This window comes from Grus americana, chromosome 5 (assembly GCF_028858705.1).
Source record: "Grus americana isolate bGruAme1 chromosome 5, bGruAme1.mat, whole genome shotgun sequence".
Taxonomy (NCBI): Eukaryota; Metazoa; Chordata; class Aves; order Gruiformes; family Gruidae; genus Grus; species Grus americana.
The window spans coordinates 11,297,949-11,318,624 of record NC_072856.1 but is presented as its reverse complement, the minus strand read 5'-3'; the positions used below and the strand labels follow the sequence as shown (position 1 = coordinate 11,318,624).

The following is a 20,676-nucleotide window of genomic DNA, read 5'->3' as shown; positions in this document are numbered from 1 at the left end:
TGTGCCAACGAGGCCCTGCTAACAGCAGCTTGAAAGGCCAGGTGTGACAGCAGCCAAGGGCAAATCAAACTCAGTGCAGCTGACTGACAAAGTGGAATAACAACAAGTGACAAACTGAATGTTTATGGCCTACAACGAATTTATATATCCACGCTACAGTCTTAAAAAAATATTGTTTAGCGTGTCAGCAGTAAGTTTAATTCCCTGGTGAAAGTGATTGCTTTATTAGTACAGTATCAGTTAGGGGTTTTCCATGGAAGAGACACTATCCAGGCAGATTAAGATGTGATAACAGTATTGATTGTCTACTCTTTTTACTATGCATTTGTTTTATCAGATTGCTTGGACTTACAAAGCTCTGAGTTGTAGTAAAAATATTTTTCTACTCACATGAGGTTTTACAGTATGGAAACTTGTAAATGTTAAGACTAAATAGCTGTAATATAAAAAACCACAGAGCTGTTTTGCTGGGTCAGCTCGGTGTTTAACTTTCTGACCATTTTTATATGTTAAACATATATAAAATTTTTAAGCTTAATCTGAGATCTAGGAGCTTTAGGAAAGATTTAGGAAAGAATTAGGATTTTGAAGCAATTAGAGCAGAATCATTTAATGATCACAGTTTTTTCGGGTCTTGCTCAAGTATGTAGGTGTTAAGTACACTGAAATACTAATGTGTGTTTGGGAGAAACCTGACTGCAATGAGAGGAGTATCAACAGAGAGAGTTCTCCTGGAATTACGGGTCCTGAAAAATTCCTTATTTAATACTTTTGGGGAATAACTGTGCCTCATTCTAGTTTAATTTAACTTGCTCTGTAAGTTAATTAAATCACAAAGTAGTAAGACCTTGTTTAAAAAAGGCAAGAGTATCAAACATAGATTTGATTATGAACAGTATTTAACTTCGTGCCTTGTCAGAACCAGAGTAACTTTCAGGTGTAGGTGAACACGTCGTGGACTTTTATTTAATAGATTGAAGAAGAGATTTGTGGTTTGCTTATTTTATTTTCTTTAAAAAGGAAGGTGCTTGTATTAGTTCTGTCTTCACAACTGCAGAGTTTAGAGAGGAGCTCTATTATCTCCTTTAGGCCTTCTCACGGATGATCATAACATTTTCTAGAAGTTAGATTATTGTATGCCAAGGACTTATGAAATATTAACCTATCAGCACACAGTAAATCCTTGACAGTCTTTTCAAACACAATCATCATGTACTGTACTTTACTCAGGAAAAATAGAATTATGCAAATACAAATATTGTTTGGTTTTAATGGCACATTATTTAGCCAGATATCAGATACGCAGATGAAATACGTACATGCTTTGATTTCATTTTTATTGCTTTGTGGACTGTGTTTTCCTTTTGAGGTACTCCGGGTTTTAACTGGTGAAGACCTAACTAATCAACAATGTCTTTTTTTAGTGTGCCTTGTATCGTCTCAGTTACTCATGACCAGAACGGATAGAGCAGTGAGTCACCTACCAGACACTATTAGAGCTGTGACAAGAAGAAACCAGATGAAACCTCTAAACTGTATCTATCTGCTTTCCAGACCACGGAAATACAGCATATTGAATTTGCTTTGATTTACGCAAACTGCAAAGCCTGGTAAGGACTCTTTTCTACAATCACAAGTGCAAATTACGTACATAGGCAAACGGCTGTATTCTAGCACATCCTAGACACTTTAAATGCTGCTCCAAGCATTAGCTGCATTTAAAAATAATGATGTGTGGCAATAAGGTTCTGAAAGTTATAAGAAAGTATTTACTTCTATTTATAATGCATAAGTCCATGGCAGTGGATGGAAACCTTTTTGCTGCTCAAATGTATCGTCCATGTGCATTCATACAATCAAATTACACTTTAAAATTTCTGCATGCCAAATTATTCTAACTATCCAGGAAGTGCAATATGTCTGATAAATGAAAATGTCAATTCTTTTTACAGAAGTGTGCACATATGTTTTTGTTGGGGAGGAGGGAGAGTGTCAACTGATAGTCCATAGCTACAAACACTCTCGTGAGGACTATCATAGTATCTCATGTTTTTAAGAACTTGTGGTTAAGAAAACTGGGAGTGAAATACAGAACGTCTATCTCCTGATCTTTTTTAGAGTGTATTTCAGATCAGTAAGTAATGGTTGAAAGTTTTTAGTGATTCATATGAAATGAATCAATGTCTCCACTCAGTTTGTAGTAGATAGATAGTTGATAGCTGTTTTGATACCAGTTCCAAAAAGCAATAGGGTTGGGTATCAACAAATATTAAGCCATTCTCTCATTATCAGAGGGGATCTTTCCAGGCCACCATTGAGTTGTATTGCCTGGATACCATAGGGAAGCAGGTCCCCTTTTGCTTAGAGGTGATATGTCTAGTCAATTTTTTAAAGTCTACTCCATGGCATTACTTGGTGACCAGTCCTGTTAGCTTCAGCACTTCATAACATGAAGTTACGTATGACCTAAGTCTTGGTACAGATCTCATCTCCTAGCTCCAGTTCCCTATTCTGCTTCTTGAAATTATACTATGGACAAGCACAACATGCATATATGAGAGCTGGGACAAAAGTACCAAGAAACGGGCAAAGAGCTGCTGTGAAATCGGGCCAACAGTAACTCATGAAGAAGGTGCCTACAAGAGAAGGAACCAAATATAGTGAGAGATGAAATGAGCTGAAGTAAGGTAGGCAGAACTCATACAAGGAGAATTGAAAAGATAATCCCTAGAGCAGTAGGGAGGTTTTTTGAAGTGATAGTGACAAGACTGGCTTGGGATGTGGGAAAAGAGCAGCAGTGTGAAGGAAGAGCTGCAAAGAAAAAGTACTTGGGAGTGATTGTATGAAAGAAAGTCACATGGACAAAACAGTGGAGCTTTAGCAGGGAAACAAAAAAGCTAGTTCAGAAAAGCAAATGACTGGGGGAAGGGAAACCTGAAGCTATAGAAATATAATAGAAATAATAGAAAATGTGCTTGCATGGAATAAAGGACATAGGAGAAGAAAGAGTCAAATGCACAGTGAGAAATTGAGAACTTTTATTATACATGTAACACAAAAAGACATTTAATTTGAGGAAAGAATTCTTTGCTTGCCTCTTTTTTAAACAAAATATATGAAATCTAATGTGTAATAGTGCTTTGATTGTGTATGAGGTTAAAAAATTTTTCATCCCTTGGCCAAGAATGTGTGTCATATGTTGGCCAGTTTTCTCCTCCTTTGTGCTATAAACGGCACTTACTGCTACCAAAAACCCTAAAGATAACAGTTGTGTTAGGAAAACATTATAAAACATGCATCACCCATCCACTTAGATCTTTGCAGATTCTGAGCATTTGAGAAATCCCCCAAAGGTCACACAACCATTTGTTCCTCAAGCATTTCTCAAAATGATAAGCAAGTAAGCAATGACAAAATACACATGAAGTTCGCAGCTTGGCAGCAACCATTTCATAGATGACTCACTAGCCAGTAGGTTGTCTAAGGATTTGCCTAATCAAACAAGCAATCCAATCTTCCCTCTTGTAGATTTAGTGAAACTATGTCAATGTTATGCTAGATGGTGTTTAGCCACATATCTTAAACATTTATGAAGTCAGGAGAAATACAAAACTGTGTATTAAAACATCATCAAAAGCATCAGGTATAATTGATTAAGACCTAACAAGGTAATTTGTCTTCTGTAACATATAGCCTTTCTCTACCAGATTTCCATTCTCTCTAAGCAGTACGTTATAAGTGAGCATCATTGTTCAATTTTTCTGGTTTAGTATGTAGTCAAAACTTAGTTTAATGTCATTGTCATTTCAAAATAAAGAAAAATGCAAACAATGTGATAAAACCTTATAAGAAAATCAGTCATTCCTATATTCTGATTTTCCATTTCCTATTGTAAATGTATCTTATGAATGTATTTCCCCTATGCCTGTGTATTTAACATCACAGGGCACTATGATTTCTTTATTTCACAAAAGACAGAACAGAATTTAAGCTAAAATTGGGCACTGTACTTTACTTTCACAGATTTTAGCAGATTTATCATTATTTATATCCATGTAAGAGGAACTGCTCCAATATTTCTGGTTTTAAAATTGCCTGCCATTCTGAATTATGATATTTTGTACATCTTTCCATTATGGATCCAAAGTTTGCTTGAATTAGTATTCCTTCAAGGATGGGTATTGCTGCCTTTTTTTAATTGTTTCGTGTCACACAGTTTTTAGTGGTTGTTATGGTGAATAAGTTTGCGTATTAAATAGAAGAGAACAGAAATCCCACAATAAAGGTCAGCCATTCACAGCTGGCTGCTTCCCTCAGGCTACAAAGACCTATGAATCCCTCATTTGGAAAGATCGGATTTTATAATTCCTAAATTAAAGATGCTCTAATCCATTTGCTCAAACTAGGACTAGCCAGTATTCCCAGCTGACTGTATATCTTCAAAGCTGCTACTGCAAGTACAAAGCCATTGATACACTGATATTTAACTTGCATATGGTCCTTGTAAAAGTACACAAGAAAAAGCCATTGAATGATTCAGAACAAAGAAATGTATTTCACTGAGGAAAAAATAGGTACTCCATCCATCTTGCCTTACTTGAGTTTGTGAATCATTATATGATCCATTTTTTTCACGGGTATTTTTTTACTTTAGTACACTATTTTCTCACATCATTTGCTTTTCAAGTTTGTTGTTGAAGTCAGCAGAACAAGGATTCCTCTGTGGAAATTCAATTTCTCTTGCAATATTCCTTTTATGATGAGAAATGATCACCAGTGACTCAAGTTCTCTACTTACATTTGAGGACACAGGAGGGGCATAGGGAAAGGAAAAGGTAGTGGACCCTGGTAGCCCCCTCACGGACCATTAAGATTTGGGAGACACCCTCCCTGTGTCCTTCCCTGCATCTCCTACTGCACCCTCCACTTGCCTGCTGCCCTGGGAAGACCTGCCTCTCTCCTGCAGCATTTCAGTTGCTGCTCATCCTTGAACATGGGAGACATCAGAGTGAGGTTCCACTAAAAAGTGGCATTTGGGAGAAGGCATCAGTGCTGGCATTACTGGATCCAACCCCCTTGCAAAACCAGCAACAAATAATTGCAAGAGCTGGCAATACTCTCATAAATATTCCGAGATGTACTTTCTGAGATAAGATAAAAGAACTCAAAACAGCATGCTATCTTGAATGTGTATTCAGCTGATATTTTCTACCTTTTTTTTCCAATATTATTTTGGCAAGATGCTCACTTAAATTCCTGTTGAAATATGAAGGGCAAAGTTGATAATCCATATGGAATACCATTTGAAAAAAATATTACTGCATATCCCTCTGTAAATTCACATTATGTGCAGTCTATTGAGGCTGCTATAATTCATTAGCTTTAATACAAAATTATTATGCACACAAAAATATTTTTAAACAGTTTTAATTTACAGTAATGGACTGTGATATCTCTTGCAGATTTTGAAACTAAACTTTTATTGTTTTCATAATAAAATATAAACCTACTAAAATAACAGAATTGGAATTGGGTCATCTACGTGGAAAGGCTTTGATAAGCATCTTGATTTAAAAAAAACCAAATACTTCTGTGTACTTCAATACAAGGGAGGATTCTACTTTTGATGGAGGCCTGAATTCTATGTTATTTAAGAATCAGAAAGGATCTGGGAGCAGAGGCAATGACCAAACTATGAAAATTACAGCAAGTACTTTGTTTTGCAAATTATTTTCAAGTACTTAAATGTGAGTAGGCCAGAGTGATATTGTGCTGTGGAGTGCAAATAAATTTTTGTGGTCAGGTTTTAGGAACAGGAGCCATCAGCCCCATACAAAGTAAAATCTAGGTGACATTAGCATCACAAATGGCCCAAAGGAGAGGTAAAATGTGCTAGAAGAGTGGCATATGGATAGCAATGGCAACAAGAATTGCTGCATTGCTGCAAAAACTGTGAAAATAAACAGCAAATGGTACCATGAAGGCAACTGGGACAAGACCTCCCAGAACATGAAGGTTGTCATTGTCCATAAAGCACTGTTAAAAACAATCATCTGAAACTATAAGTAAGCACTAAAAGGAGATGCTTTACAAACAGCAGATGGTGCAACGCTGCAGCTGGAAAGCATGGCAGAGTGGTAACGCCAAAGCAGCTTGAAAGGAGACGGAGCAATTTGCCACTGTTGCCAGGTGCCATAAATGTTATCGGTAGATGTGTGGCTGCACAGCAACAGTTGAAGAGGATCACCTACTGTTAAAAAGCATTTTTGACAAGTATTTAGCTTTTGCACTTAGTCTGAAATCTACAAAAATATGACTTGCCAGGAAGCTGCAAGCCCTGAAGATATATTCCTGTTGCTGATCTTGTACTGTGCAAAGATAGGAAAAGGAAGAATAATTGGAAGATGTTTACATCATATCACCAAATTTATCATTTAAAAACAGGCTCTCAGAAAGAATAAAAACAAACGGATAGTGTGACTAAGCTTTAAACAAAGGAAAAACAATAAAATCATGATGCCTGCAGAAAAGCAACATGTTCATTAGCTGTAGGGGACAACTGGAATTAAAAGTACAAGTTGTGGAAAGAGAGCAATTATTGAAAGAAGAGAATATACTGATTTCAACTAAAATTCATCAAGAACTTCTCAAAAGCTTTAACAATGTCCACTTAACATGGTCTTATGTGAGAGAGGAAGAAACACCCATAATTTGCCCAAAACGAATGGATAAAAGAAATTACCATTTGTGCAAAGTAACAAAGAGAATCTGGAGCAACTGAATCTGGAACATTAATGATGTGTCCGACAGAGCCAGGCAATCAATGACTGATTCGAACACAGACATACAACTCTCAGTCATATTTCAAAATAAACGAATGAATCAACACGGTTGTCAGCCTGCAGCAAGACAAGTCATGGTAACTTTCTAGATCATGCTCTAATGAGATAACAGGTGCAGAGCAGATGTGAGACACCTACACAGAGACAGTGCAATGAAGGACTCGTCTGCATTGTGGGTTTGCCCAGGATGAGTGAATCATTTACTGGGCCAGTGACTCAAATCACATTCTTTTCACCTATGAAGCCCTTCAGTTTTTGAATAATGTGACTTGCCTGGCTTTTGGAAGTGTGTTAGTCTTCCAAGAGCATACTTTTTATTTCAACATCTTTGAACATCTTTCTGCAAATAGGCAACAAGTTTTGTCCTTGTCACTTATGGAGAATACCGGTTGCTGAGGATCTTTGATTTGTGTGTCCTACTTTGGGGTTAGGAGACAACGCTTGTTGCTGACAGGGCTGTTGAAAGCCTTTCTGGGCAATGCCATGCAATCTGGTAGAGGCCAGATATCACATGATTTCTGAATTCTTCTGGGTCACACCCTTCTCCCTGTGGTCACACAGACTGCCGAGAAACTAGGACCCAGGTCCGGTAAGGGACAGACCATCATCTTCTTTCAAAGCTTGCTTTGTTGTGCCCACCCTGATATCCCTGTGCAAGTGTCTGCTTTTATTCCCTCAGCATCATGTTATGGCTGTCCCTAGGGAAGATCTCTGCTGACATTAGTCAGACTTGCCTAAAAATCAGCCTACAGTTTCCTTCCTTCCTGCTCCCTGGGGATGTGAGATCAGACTTTGAAGACATATTTTCCTGCTGTATTTAAATTCTAATAACTTTTATTTTAACAATATGTATTCCTGCTTCTGTTTTGTTTAGGTAATATTATTCTCTTCAGTTCTAATACCATTTCATAATGGAAATGACTTTCACTTCCAAAGTTCCATATTTTAAGGTATTTAAGTGTAATTTTTTTCAACTAATCAATCGGTAGGCTGTATTTTTCAAATGATTTTAGTATGCTACCCACTGTGATTACTAATTTAACAGGTTTCTGCTCTTGACTGAAAAACAAAGAATGTACAGGATTATTTTAGAACTCTCATATAACTTTCTTCTTACCTTACAAGGATTGCTGAACAATGAGGAATATAGAACTGTAATCCTTGGTGTGAAGGTGTAGATATACATGTATGTATGTATGTATCTCTGTGTGTGTGTGTATGTATATGCTGAGTGCACATTAATAATTTTTGATGTATTTAAAGCATGAGTGATTAGTCCTTCAATAAAATGAATATAACACTAGTAAATTTTGTAATGGCACCTGTCAATGGCACTGACGGATGTTGAAAGGGCATATATTACAGAACCTCTTCACTATTATACCCCAGCATATTAAAAGGTGATTTCTGTTTTAATGCAGCTTCATCTGATGATAGAACAGTTTCCTACACTTATCTTGAACTTTTGCAATTACTACAATGGTTTTTTACTAGCTACAGCGAATACTTCAGGGTTTAATTGCTCTTCCAATTGCAGTGTAGACTAATGACTGTGCAGAGTCTGTCCTGGGACAATAAGGAGTTTGGCACCTGCAAAGGGGGCTGACAGCTCCACAAGATCCTTGTAAGATGAAAAGGTAGCAATGGCAGAAAACAATTTCTGCAGTGCAGTAATAAAAAGCGAGGGCACAGCCCTGTAGGAGCTTGGGTTAATTCTATTCTGTGTTGAGAACTTTTTTTGCTAACATCTCTACTCTGGAACAAAATTGTGTAAAGAAATAAAAAGACGTTTGATTTATTTGGGTTTTGGTAACCTTTAAACTGGCCCAGATTACCTGATAATTCTATTTTATCTGTGTCATGAAAACACATCTTGCTGTAGATACTTATTGAAGTAAAGCAATTAATAAAGCAAATACCCTAGGAAGAAATTTCTGTTTTCTTCTTATCAGAACAAAGAGTCCACTGAGCATGCAAAGAATCTTGCTCTGGTTTACAATAATGAGTTTTATATCCTTACATATTTCAAGGGAACTGCCTTGTGTTTGTGAGTTGAGTTTTCACTTTTTTTCTGGACTCACACAGCCTAAGGCAGGCAGCCCTGTGGCCAGGAGCTGACTAGGAAGATGTGACTGTTACTTAGCTGGAATAAAGCATTTATACTTCAGCTTTTATCTTTCACAAGACTGCATCCTTTCTTATATTTTTGATTGGTTGCTCCCAAGACTGCAGTCAGACAAATACTTTCACAATGTTATTGATCTGTCAAGTTCTGCAAAAGCAAAGCACAATTTCCGATCGTGCTGTATCTTTCATCCCTTCTATGATATATATGTGACAGAGATGTGGCAAGGGACAAACACATCTTGTGTCTCATTTCCCAGAAGGCTACAGTATTGACATCGATTAGGGCAAGAGATTGCTTAATAAGCCATCTATCTCAAGGTTTTAGTACACTTTAGTAAGATTATACACTACGCAAAACACAGGTTTTCCTATGACTTTTTAACATGCATATGTTTGTTTCCAGCATAATTCACACAAGCGGGTGGATTTGTGGATACTTGCTGCATGCACATGCATCCGTGTCAGCCTTTGAAGGAAGAAGATTTCGCCCTAAGTTATCTACTTTTACAGCTATATTATTTAATCCATTCTCAATTTTTTTAGCAATTATGACTCTATACTTTTTTGCCAGCTCCTTCATAGAGATGTTTCCATGGACTGGTCTGTCATTCCTGTATGTGCTTGTTTTGAATAAGCTCTCCTTTCTCTTGGCTGCTCCATGTGGAGCCTGTGGTTAGACACAAAAAGTGTGCCATTAAACTAGAAGCTGTAACATTAGTGTGGCACAGTTGCACTACTCCCCTAACTAATTAATTTTCACTGGTGTGGCATCCAGTTCTTTATTGGAGATATTCTGAAGCTGACATGAAAACTAAGAAACAGGCAAACTCTTGGTGCTTGATGCTGTTCACTGGAACAGGTTGCCCAGGGAGGTTGTGGATGCCCCACCCCTGGAAGTGTTTAAGACCAGGTTGGATGGGGCTTTGGGCAACGTGGTCTAGTGGAGGGTGTCCCTGCCCATGGCAGGGGGGTTGGAACTAGATGATCTTTGAGGTCCCTTCCAACCCAAACCATTCTATGATTCTATGATTTCAGTTACAGTCTCCTTCTTGTTTCTTTTCAGATTCCCTTTCAGGGCTTGGGCTGGCATTGACAGATGTCTCTGAAATTAGGGTAGGAGGGGTGGGAAGAAGACTGATCAGTGGAGCACACTGGCCTCATTCCTGGACCTAAGCCTGGATCAGAACTGGGTCCGATTGATCTGGCATGATTGGTATCTCTACAGCTATTCAGCTGGTGGGGCTGGCTTTTAAATGCAGTCAAAACAGTTGTTGTAGGCTCTGCGCTTGTTTGATTAAAACTATCCCCCCTGCCCCTCCCCGTGTGGTGGGAATGATGTGGAAGCATAAAGATGTGTTTGTGTGATAAGGAACTATGAAAACGAGAATTGCTGTTGAACAGCACAAACCATGATACTGCTACCATTTTTATAAAAAGATAAGAGAGGGTCATTTGTGCAGTGTGGAACACAACAAAGCTGTAACAAAATGACTTTATAATGACTAATATTTTGTTGTAAATGACAGAGTTAAAAAATGAATCATTAGAAATTACTGTCTTTACTGTTGTCTCTGTATAATTTCATATGTTGGTTTGAACTAGATTCTCAACTATTTGTGCATCACTCTCTTTTCAGCTCTATAGGACTGGAAAACAAAAGTGGTTTTTAATCTAAGGAATTCTTTAACCTCCGTTGAACTGCAAGGCTGAGCTCCCTGAGCACCATGCACAGACTCATCATTGCTTTAATGTAAAGACTGCTGAACTGTGTCCGTGATACTACCATCCTGCCTCTCCCAATGTGCTAACCGTGAACATGGTTTTCCTTTGGTCACAGCTGCTGGACAGTGGTTACAATGTTCTGGTTTAGAGTACAAAAATATTTGTAGTTTATATCTAATACTGTCTACCTACTTCATAGCAAGCTTTCACCAATGGCATTTCAGTCTTTGGAAGGCTTTCACTCTGCGTATTTGAGAAAGGATCTCAACATTGCACACGCATGGAGTTAATTTAGGCATTTTTTAAAGAACATGTAACACCATGTAAGTATCAACAACAACTTTTTAAATGGAGTGTCTGATTGTTTTCTTGCAATGGTGTATGCTTAAACTGAGATATGTTTCCCACAACAGTTTGAATACACTAATGTTTTTTAAGTTAATGGGATGTTACAATTTGAAGAAGTATCAATTTGCTGATAAACAAAGAGGCTGGCCAAACACTTCTCTGAAAACATGATTTTACAAAGAGCATCTTGCCTTATAATAAAAATTTGATTTAACTTGTCTTGGACAACTCTTTCTGGCAGTTCCACTGGGTTATATCACTGAGGCTGGAAAGTTTTCCAGAATTAAGATTGCATTGACTACTGACTGATGGTTTATTTCAGTAAAATTGCAGGCTGTGGATAAATTGCCAGTTTACTTACTCATGGTGTATATAAGCAATGGCATGGGGCTGTAAGTTGTTTTTTCCATATGTTATACAGTCTAGTTTAATGCATGCCTCTAATTTGCCATTTGAAATACTTCTGAATAAACAAATTAGTAGGCGGAGAAAGGAAGGTACTTCAGCGAATTTGAGTAGGACCTAATACTTAAAGGAAAACCAGCTGCATCAAAGAAATATAGCAGAGACCAAGGAGTTAATCTGTTCTGGTGGATCATCCCTACATACTTTTCCCAGCCACCAGCCGAGTTATTTCTCAAATGCCAGCCAAGAACTACTTGCAGCTGGCAAAAATCCAGTTATCAGTGCAATGGAAAAGGGGTGAGACAGAAAAAAAAAAAAAAAAAAAAGGGCAGTGTGGCCCTGTTGATAGTGAGGTGTGGGTTCCTGTGCTCTTATCCAGCTTGTAGGCGTAAGAGAATAAATAGTTAACGAAGATAACATTTATACAGTGATTTATCTCAGTGGTATGTGTGATAATTTCCTAGGTCTCTGGAATCTGTTTTGTGCTGTGGAGTACATGAAGTTCATAGAGGACCTGTGAAATTCATACAGAACCTGGTTTCCCTGAGGTTCCCCAAAAAAACATTTTAACTGTAAGTGATTTAAAAAAATACCAAACAACTACTTCTTCAGTTATTTTGTATATGACACATTAGGAACACAGGGAGGTTGGCAGGTGAAGAGACCACAAATGAAATACTGGTAAAAGAACACAGAAATCTTTCAAAATCCTGACTATGCGATGTTCTTACAAACAAACGTAAGTGGATCTAGCAGATCCCCAAAGCTCCCCAAACCTGTGCAACATATGGTGAAAATAAAGGATATTTCCAGTTCTGAAGTTATATAAAATAGAGCCCCATAAAGCTCAGCATTTCTGTAACTCCTTATTCTTTGTGGACTCCATTGCATAGGGAGTACTGACCAGATTCTTAGACTGCAAAAAATACTGGGCTGCAGAAAAGTATCTTACACATAGTCAAATCAGCCTTAGCTGAACACATACAGGAGAAGGTGAGCCATAGAAGATTTAAACTGGGGGTGAATATTGCTTTTCAAAGAACTAGGAGTACCAGATAGGAAAAGCCATGCTTCTTGTGGCTGGTTAATCACTGTGATTAGTTCATCTCTGCAGCTTGTATTAAGGAGTGCTGGAAAATCAGACCATTGAAATTACAAAAAGCAAACAGCATTAATGCATTCTGGTGCCTTTTTCACTGTAATTGATGACTGTTTAATACACTAGGTGTCTCTCACTCATTGTGCAGTCTTTTGCACACCACATACACATACGTGCACACATAAATGAAATCAAAGTGTCTGATTTTCAAGCAAACCTGAAATATTTTTAAAAATTATAACTGAGTTTAACCAATACCAAACACACAAGGGCCATTGAAAAAATAATCTGTGCCCAAAGTCTTGCATGTCTGAGCTGCCTAACTGTTAAAGGCTGTAGAAGTGCTTATTCCAACTAAGAAGCGGAAGGATCTGTGCTCCACTTAGGTTCTTGAACATCTATGTGTGCAAGTATGTGTAGGTTTGTGTGTGTGTACAAAGGTGCACGTTCATCTGTTCTTTGTAACGTAAAAAAAAATATTTGGCTCTGTTGCTCTTTAAAGAGAAAATCTCCCCAGCCTGTCCTGAACTGCATGTTACTGTTATGAATGAATATTTATAACAAGTTAACTCTGATCCTATCCAAAACTCGAGAATATGAAATGTGAATATGAGCTTGTGTTGGTACAGTCCTGGTGCACTGGATGAACACTGCCGGGGAGGCCAGTGCTATCCGGGAATGTCCTATGGAAATATCCCCATCTAGTGGGTGTCACTGGGCTGGGGAAACTCCTCTAGCACACCAGGACACTGCCTGTCCACTGTTTTTAAAGTAGTTGCACATCTGTTGTTTTCCTGAGAGAAAACAGCAAAAGTATGAACCTCCTATTATCTGTAAAATTATTTCAGATTTTACATAGGTATTCCAAAAATATGTACAATATTTAATATCATCTTTCAATGATAGATTGTTTTGCTTTTGTCACTGCAGTGTATACTGAGTCCATTATGTCTAAATAAGCTAAATTATCACTGATGGCTTGTTCAGGAATTTTCTGAGTAAGTTTTAAAAGAAATTAAAAACACTGAAAAGTTTTCAGGCTTGACATACCCTTCCCACAGTTAAAGGTACTGCTTACCTCAGAATATATTTTACATAAGAAGGAGTTCAGTGGGATTTGAGAGCTGATATGTTTGTAAGAATTCATTATTGTCTTCAAGACAAAACATGCAGGAGCAATGTAAAAATACAGTATTATCCTGACTTGAGACATGGCTACAAAATCCCGTATCTACTCTCTCCCCTATCTTTTTGAGTGAATTGTTCTTAGCTGGTGAAAAAAGAAAGTTTGTTCCTAGGTCCACTAAATTTGGCAGGACTTCTGATATTAATAGAGTTAGGGTTGAGTGATGAATATTTCAGGAAGGAATACAGCATAGCAAAACCTGCAGTACATTCAGTCCTAAAGAAAGTATACTACTCATGTAATGGTCACCCAACTCATGCTTTCTTCTTACTTGTCTTTCTCAGAAAGGATTAGTGGCTGAAATAGTGTAATGGTTATTTAAGGATGGTTGAATAACGTAATGGCGTCTAACTAATCTGATGCCTATTGATATTTGTAAGCAAAGCTTTAGATTCTCCAGCATCCCATCCAGGCTAGGAATTTCTGTCTTAAATCCAGCTGCAGGACATTCTGGGATTTTAGGTAGAAGGTGAGAAGGTTTTCTGAGAGGCACTACGCAGCACCTCAGGTGACTGGGATTGTAAAAAGTCCTCATCTCTCTTGTCACACTTTTTAATGCTTATCCTATTATCAACAAGTTTAGAACATACATAGTTTTACACACACACACATGCATGTATATATATATTCCTAAGAATAGGTAAGATCCTTTCTCTATGAACACATTTATAGATATGTATTACTCTCTTATTCAGCTGGCTTGTTACGTGTATGCATGTGTTTTCTTCTCAGCAAAATTTCCTTCAAAAATAGTTTACATTACAATCTGCAAGGTATTGTTTTAAAATGTAGGTTTGAATACCATGGTTATGAAACTAGGAGATTAACGTCATTAGCTCAAGACAGGCACCGTGGAGACAGGTGCCGTGCATGTTTCTCCATGTAGCTCTGCCAATGCACATTAATCTTGATCTGCAACATTCCTGCTATTCCAGTCCTGCACCCCTCTTGTGCCAAATTTTACAGTTTATTTGTTTATAGGTATAGCAATGTTTCTGTTGAAGCAGAAGTTATTGTGAATACCTTTTACTCAATTTCAACTTTTGCTTTTTACTCTGCTGGTATAATCTGTCTTGTCCATGGTGCCTGTTAAGAAGGGAAGGGCCCAGACATGAGGCTGACTGGCACTGAAGTAGTCCCATGATTTTACATGATCTGAATGTCAAAAGCAAAGAACCCTGGAGTTAATCATTGCTTACCATGACTGACTCAGCCTCTTTAATCCTTTTCCATCCTCAGTCCTTGTCACTGTGCCACTTGACCTGCTTCCTCAGGGCTGGACTATGTACCTCCACCGTGCATTGCACAGGAATACAGTCTGGGAAGGGGAAAAGATTTTTGCAAAGCTTTAGGGGCCAAATCTGCTCAGATCAAAAGTCGTTGGGGGAAGGGATGGTGCCTTTGAGCTCACTGGACATAAAATTTCCTATCTCAGGGAGTTACTCACCCTTCCCTTCCTGTGCTTGCAACAGAACTACTTTGTCTTTTAGGTAGAGAGGAGTGTCCAGTTTCAGACAAAATGGACATTTGTACACAGGAGTTTTGCCTCCAGGATTGAGAGTAGAGACACAACCTCCTGCCACCACCACACCTATTCTGAATCTACAGGAGGTCTTTTTGATTCCTTTTCGTGCCATTCATCATCCCTGGCAAAGGGCTAATGACAGCAGAACCCTGCTGAGCGATTGACATGTTTGAGTTGCTCTGTATTAAGAAGTAATGTTTTTTGCATCAGTTAGGTTACACACGTCTAGTATATTCTGTTACCCACAACTTAATCCTTTCAGGATTCTTCTGCCAGCAGGCAAAATGGAATGATACATTTTGCTCCTACTTAGCTCACATTGTGTACTCCTCCTAAGGAGTGATGTATGCCAAGTACTTATGACAGTAATAAAGTGCAAGTTTGTCGTAGACTCCAAATGGACTAGGATGAGCTTTGCAAAAAACCCCTGTGAGGTGATATCTAGAGTTCTAAAACTTTTTCCCTTACTTCCCGTGTGTCACTGTTAGCACCCTCTACTAGCTCAGATGCAAGAAACAGCCTTGCAGGAAATGACAATGTGCTACAGCAATCTGCCCAAGTGAAACGTTCTCAACACTGGAGCATCTGCCCTGACATGCGGTGCTCGGCCCCTTGCCCATAACACGCTACTGATATGGCTGGGAGCAGTGAGATCAAGCTCCTTCTGCACCAACACTTGCACCCATAGGAGTGAGGGGGCAGTTGAGATGGACAATTCTTTTTGATGTGGCACCCTGGTGTATATTGTATCCACTGGCATGAGATCTCACCAGAGGCACACAACATACAGATGGGCATCCTTCCATATTTCCAAGATTTCACTTGAGCGCTGCTCGACACAAAGAATGAAATTCAGCAAGGTCATCCTCTTGTGCAGAAGGTACCAAGTATTTACACTCTACCAGCAAGATAAAATAGTATACAGGACCATAAGCTACAAGATCGCTTTGCTGGTATTTCCAATTTTAAGCGGTAAAAATCTGTATCTTAGTTCCTTAGAGCATCCAGCTGGTGGTGCCAAATAGTAACTGCAAAGGATATTTTCCCTGTATTTTGAATGCTTGGAATATAAATTGTTTGGACAAAGGCATCTTTACAGTTGTTTCTTATACTCTTTTTAACAACTGTCCTTCTCTCTCTCAGTGAACTCCGCAGGTCAGCTTCTGTTGTGTGTTTATGCCTCACACAAAGAGATATAACTCCCTTCTGCTCTGATTTATTTGAAAGCTCACTCTGTGCATGGGGTATAGAAGATGTATATACATGTACATGGATGATAAGTAGTGGAGGATCAGGCCCAGGACATTTTGGCCTGGAGTAATATGTTTATTACTTCATAAATCATATTAAACCTTAAGAACACATACACCTGTTTTCTTGGGTGGTTAGTATCTCTGTACCTGCCATTTATATAACTTCTGTGGTCTGATGTCCTGTCCAGGATCTTTAACACATTTATTATGGCTGTTGATGAGTCAACTTGTGACCTTCTTTTTCTATGAAGTTCAGTAGTTAAAAGTATTTTGTTTGGAAGAAGATACCTGTTTTCAGATTTAAAAAGAGGGGCGAGGGCAAAGTGGTAAAGGAACACCATGTTATGTTTCATTGGCCTAACAGTGACCTATAAAATGTGCTGGTGAGAACAGAAAATGTAATACAACAACAACTGCAGCCACAGTTTGTTTTCATTCTTTTTGATATTTGATTATAAAGGTTAAAGCAGGGGAAAGGGAGTGCTAACCTGAAGTGCTAGCTTTCCTATGGCTCCCTGCCACGTAAGTCGGTGCTGATTTGAAAGGGTCAGGTTCTTTGCTGGCAGGTGGGAGGCAATGAGGAATAAACCCCAGGAAAGCCAGTTTTTACAATGAGGTCATAGATAAAGTTATTTTAGGAAGTTTTTTGCCCTGTTCTGGAGGTGTCCTCTGTCCCCATGGGCGTCCTGCGTCCCACTGAGAGATTGCAACAGACTGCTGCTTGCACAAGACATGGGTTTTGCTGAGATAGGCTGAGCAGATGACAGACTGCGAGTATGACCAGTCGGGGCGGGGAAAGTATCAGAAAGGTGAGTCAGGCAGAGAGAAGCACGTGGAGAATGGCACGACTAAACCATGCTTCCTTCGCTTGGACTCCAGAACTGGTGGACTTGTGACCAATGCAATTCATCCAGGCACCATGATAGTCGTTTTCCAGAGCGTAGTACTCAGATCTTTGGTCACTAACAGAAAGCAAGTAAATGTTATATGCTGAGTAAACACTGAGAAGGATCTGGCTTCAGAGACATCTGCTTAAGATTTCCACTTTTCCACATTTCCATTTATCAGAATAATTCCTTAATTTGGTTTCAGGGATGAAGGCACTTCAATATGCATGTTTATGGTAAAATCATGATATGAGAAAGAATATTAATTATATTGTCAAGAAAAAAATTATGTATAGTCTCTGGTACAGTAAAATCAATCACTGTGATTGATTTGTTCAGTATTTTAAAAATATACTGTACAGTAGAAATATTAGAGGAACAGCTCACTCTGTTCTGAGATCTTGTGTCCAACAAGTGTGACTTTGTCTGTGTTGTTTTGCTCTGCTAAAATATACCTCATGAAATCTCCTGAAGTATTCCCTTTCAACTGCGGAGGCTAATGATTTACTCAGGCTCATTAAGAAAATTAAATCTCTTCAAAGAATTATATCCAATCATTCTGCAAATGTTTTGAAACACAATGGCTGCGCTCTGCCCCTAGTTGCTCTTGTGAAATCCTGCTGTAGTGAATGGAGGCTGCGTGTGAGGACAGGGCTGGACTACAGCCTGTTCATACTGGCTGAGCAGTTACGGCATACATTTGCAGTATTTCTTCAGGGAAACAGGGAGTCCATTTAAAATCCCCACAGTATCAGTTCTTGTCTCCACAGTACGTTGAATCTGTCTCAGAAGAGTGGCTTGAGACGCAGTAAAGGAAGAAATATGGGACAAATACTGCCATCTTTTACATCCACATAAACTGCGAACGTGCTTGAACATAGAGACGTAAAAAAGCGATCACTGGTTAAGCTCTAGTTGCTCACACCTGGGTTGCGTGACTACAACTAAGAACAGAATGTAGCTGATTGTCCTTATGTGTATGTACAGTCATTTACCATTTGATGAAATCAAGAGGATAAATTTTACCACTGATGGAATTTCTCACACTATGTATATGCTGCCTTTTCTCCTGGGTGTTTAGTTCAGTGAGGTTTTCCCTTTCCTGCAGGCAAGCAAATTGTCTTCTTTTTCCTTTTGATCTCTGAGGACTCTGTTTTTCAGTCTGTCTGTCTTACCTTAATTCCTTTTGAAAAAAGAGCCCTTTTATCATCCATGCTAAAATTGTTGGATAGGTCTGTATGACATGCCATGATGAAACTAAATAAGCAGCTTTTTAAATGTCATGTATCACTTCATTTTTCTGTATGTCTCATCACTAGATTTCACAATATCATGAGTATCAGATTTTTGGTGGGTTTTGTTGAGCTCCAGCTTCTGCATTTTTTTACTTACACATGAAAATAGCTTACATATCAAGCTCTTGTGGTTGCAGAAAAGCACTTAATAACCTGCTCAGTTGTATGTGAAAAGCAAATCACAAGCATATTTATTCTGAAAAAACTTCTGATTTGGGGGCCTAAGCCATGATTTTAAAATGCTTGGGATTGGTGATATTCCATACATAGTTGTTGGTTGTTTAGTAGCAGAGAAGCAACAGGACAGGATTTCTGTACTGGAGAATTTCATATTAGGAATTTAATAACTATTTAATCACACTTACTGACTGTGCTGTCTTAGACACATGGTAATGTTCAACACATCTAGAAATAATAATTTAGCTAATTACTATAAAAATGAAATCTATTTTATGGGCTGGTCAGATTATCTCCTGCTTATGAATTTTTCCAAACCAGGAACATCTGAGCTACTTAATGGATATGGCCTTTAGTTCCCAGGAAACCCCTACATTGAACATTGTATTTTAATGACTGACTAGAAAAAATAGGATTTGTAAAACTTTTCTAAGATAAAATTTATTATTAGATATAGAATTGTAAAAAATTCCCAACTTTCAGGGTTTAGTTTGGATGGGGTTTTTTTCTTACCAGGCTGTTGTGTGGCTTGGAAGCAGCAATCTATTTTTGTACCCTGTCACTTTTATTTTAAACAATTAAATTAGCATTCAAATTTCCTGTCCTAATCTGATTAACACAGTGTTTTCTTTAGTAAATAGTAGCAGCATCTCTTTTGACTCTTCAGGCAGAAAGTATAGAAAGATGCTTTAATTAGTACCTTGATTTTTTTGTCTAAAATAAGTTTTAGAAACTTGTTTAAAATACTGGAAAAAGACTACTATAGGCCTTCAATCTGCAAGGATTTAAGTAAATATGAGATCTTGATGAACTCATGGAATACCAGGTCGGAAGGGACCTCAAGGATCATCTGGTCCAACATTTTTGTCAAAAGCTCTAACAATGTCATATAGAAATGACAATTCCTTTATTATATTATGACTTATTTTCTGTATTTAGCTACTGCTACTGTGTTTCTGACTCGTGTAGCTTTTCAAGACTTTAAGATTAATGCTTTTAATTAATTATTTTCGAGCGAAGGTTTGTTCAAAACCTTGAATTTTGCAGCAGATATCCTGTAATGATAGAGGAGGACTTTTATTTGTTTATCAAGAGTGAAATCAATATACAAGCACAGAAGACGTATTTAGCTGTGAATTTGCTGTGGAAGCTACTCTCTGATAGCAGGGACATGCTGTTGTAAAATAGTTTGCATTTCATAACCTCAGTTTTACAGGCATCGTATCCCTGCAGCCTATAAAAAAAGACTTGACCCATTATGCAACTGTTAAAGATGAACTATAAAAGATAATAGGAAGTAATAACTTCTAAAGAAGCATTCATACCCAATGTTTCTATTAACAGTGAATGTATTTTTTACAGGTGATTTATAAAATAGATGGATTTCTTTTATAACTAAAGGACAGATTCTGCACACAATTAGATTCTTGTTAACATGCTAAAGATTGTTCCTTTATTCATGTAATACTTGCACTGTTCAGTATTTGAATACTTATACATAATTTTCAGATGGGCAGGAATTTCTGAATTTACCATTCATACTCTGGTGTTGCCCTGTTTTTCTTCCAATGGTATCTGAATCTTAATTGTACACTGATCTACAAAACCAGCGGTAATCACTGTTGGGTTTTTTCCTGGTATTATTTTCTTCATAATGAAAAAGTAAAAAATATATGCAATAACTGGCATTCATTCTTCGTGTATAAATTGAGTAAACCAGATGCCAGGCCCAAGTAGCTGTTTTCCTCCTCTTTTATTTCTAGAACACTTTTCATTTTTCTGAGAGTGTTTATTCCTAAAATCTGACCAA

General features: G+C 38.0%; 1 protein-coding gene across 1 annotated transcript in view; it reads left to right on the top strand.

Moving 5' to 3' along the window:
• MICAL2 (microtubule associated monooxygenase, calponin and LIM domain containing 2) overlaps window positions 1–20,676 on the top strand; it is a 178,020-nt gene that overhangs the window by 5,226 nt on the left and 152,118 nt on the right. The window contains exons 3-5 of the mRNA XM_054827869.1: window positions 1,425–1,610; window positions 10,606–11,014; window positions 11,909–12,016. The gene's annotated coding sequence lies outside the window, so the exon portion shown is untranslated. The remainder of the gene's footprint in view (window positions 1–1,424; window positions 1,611–10,605; window positions 11,015–11,908; window positions 12,017–20,676) is intronic.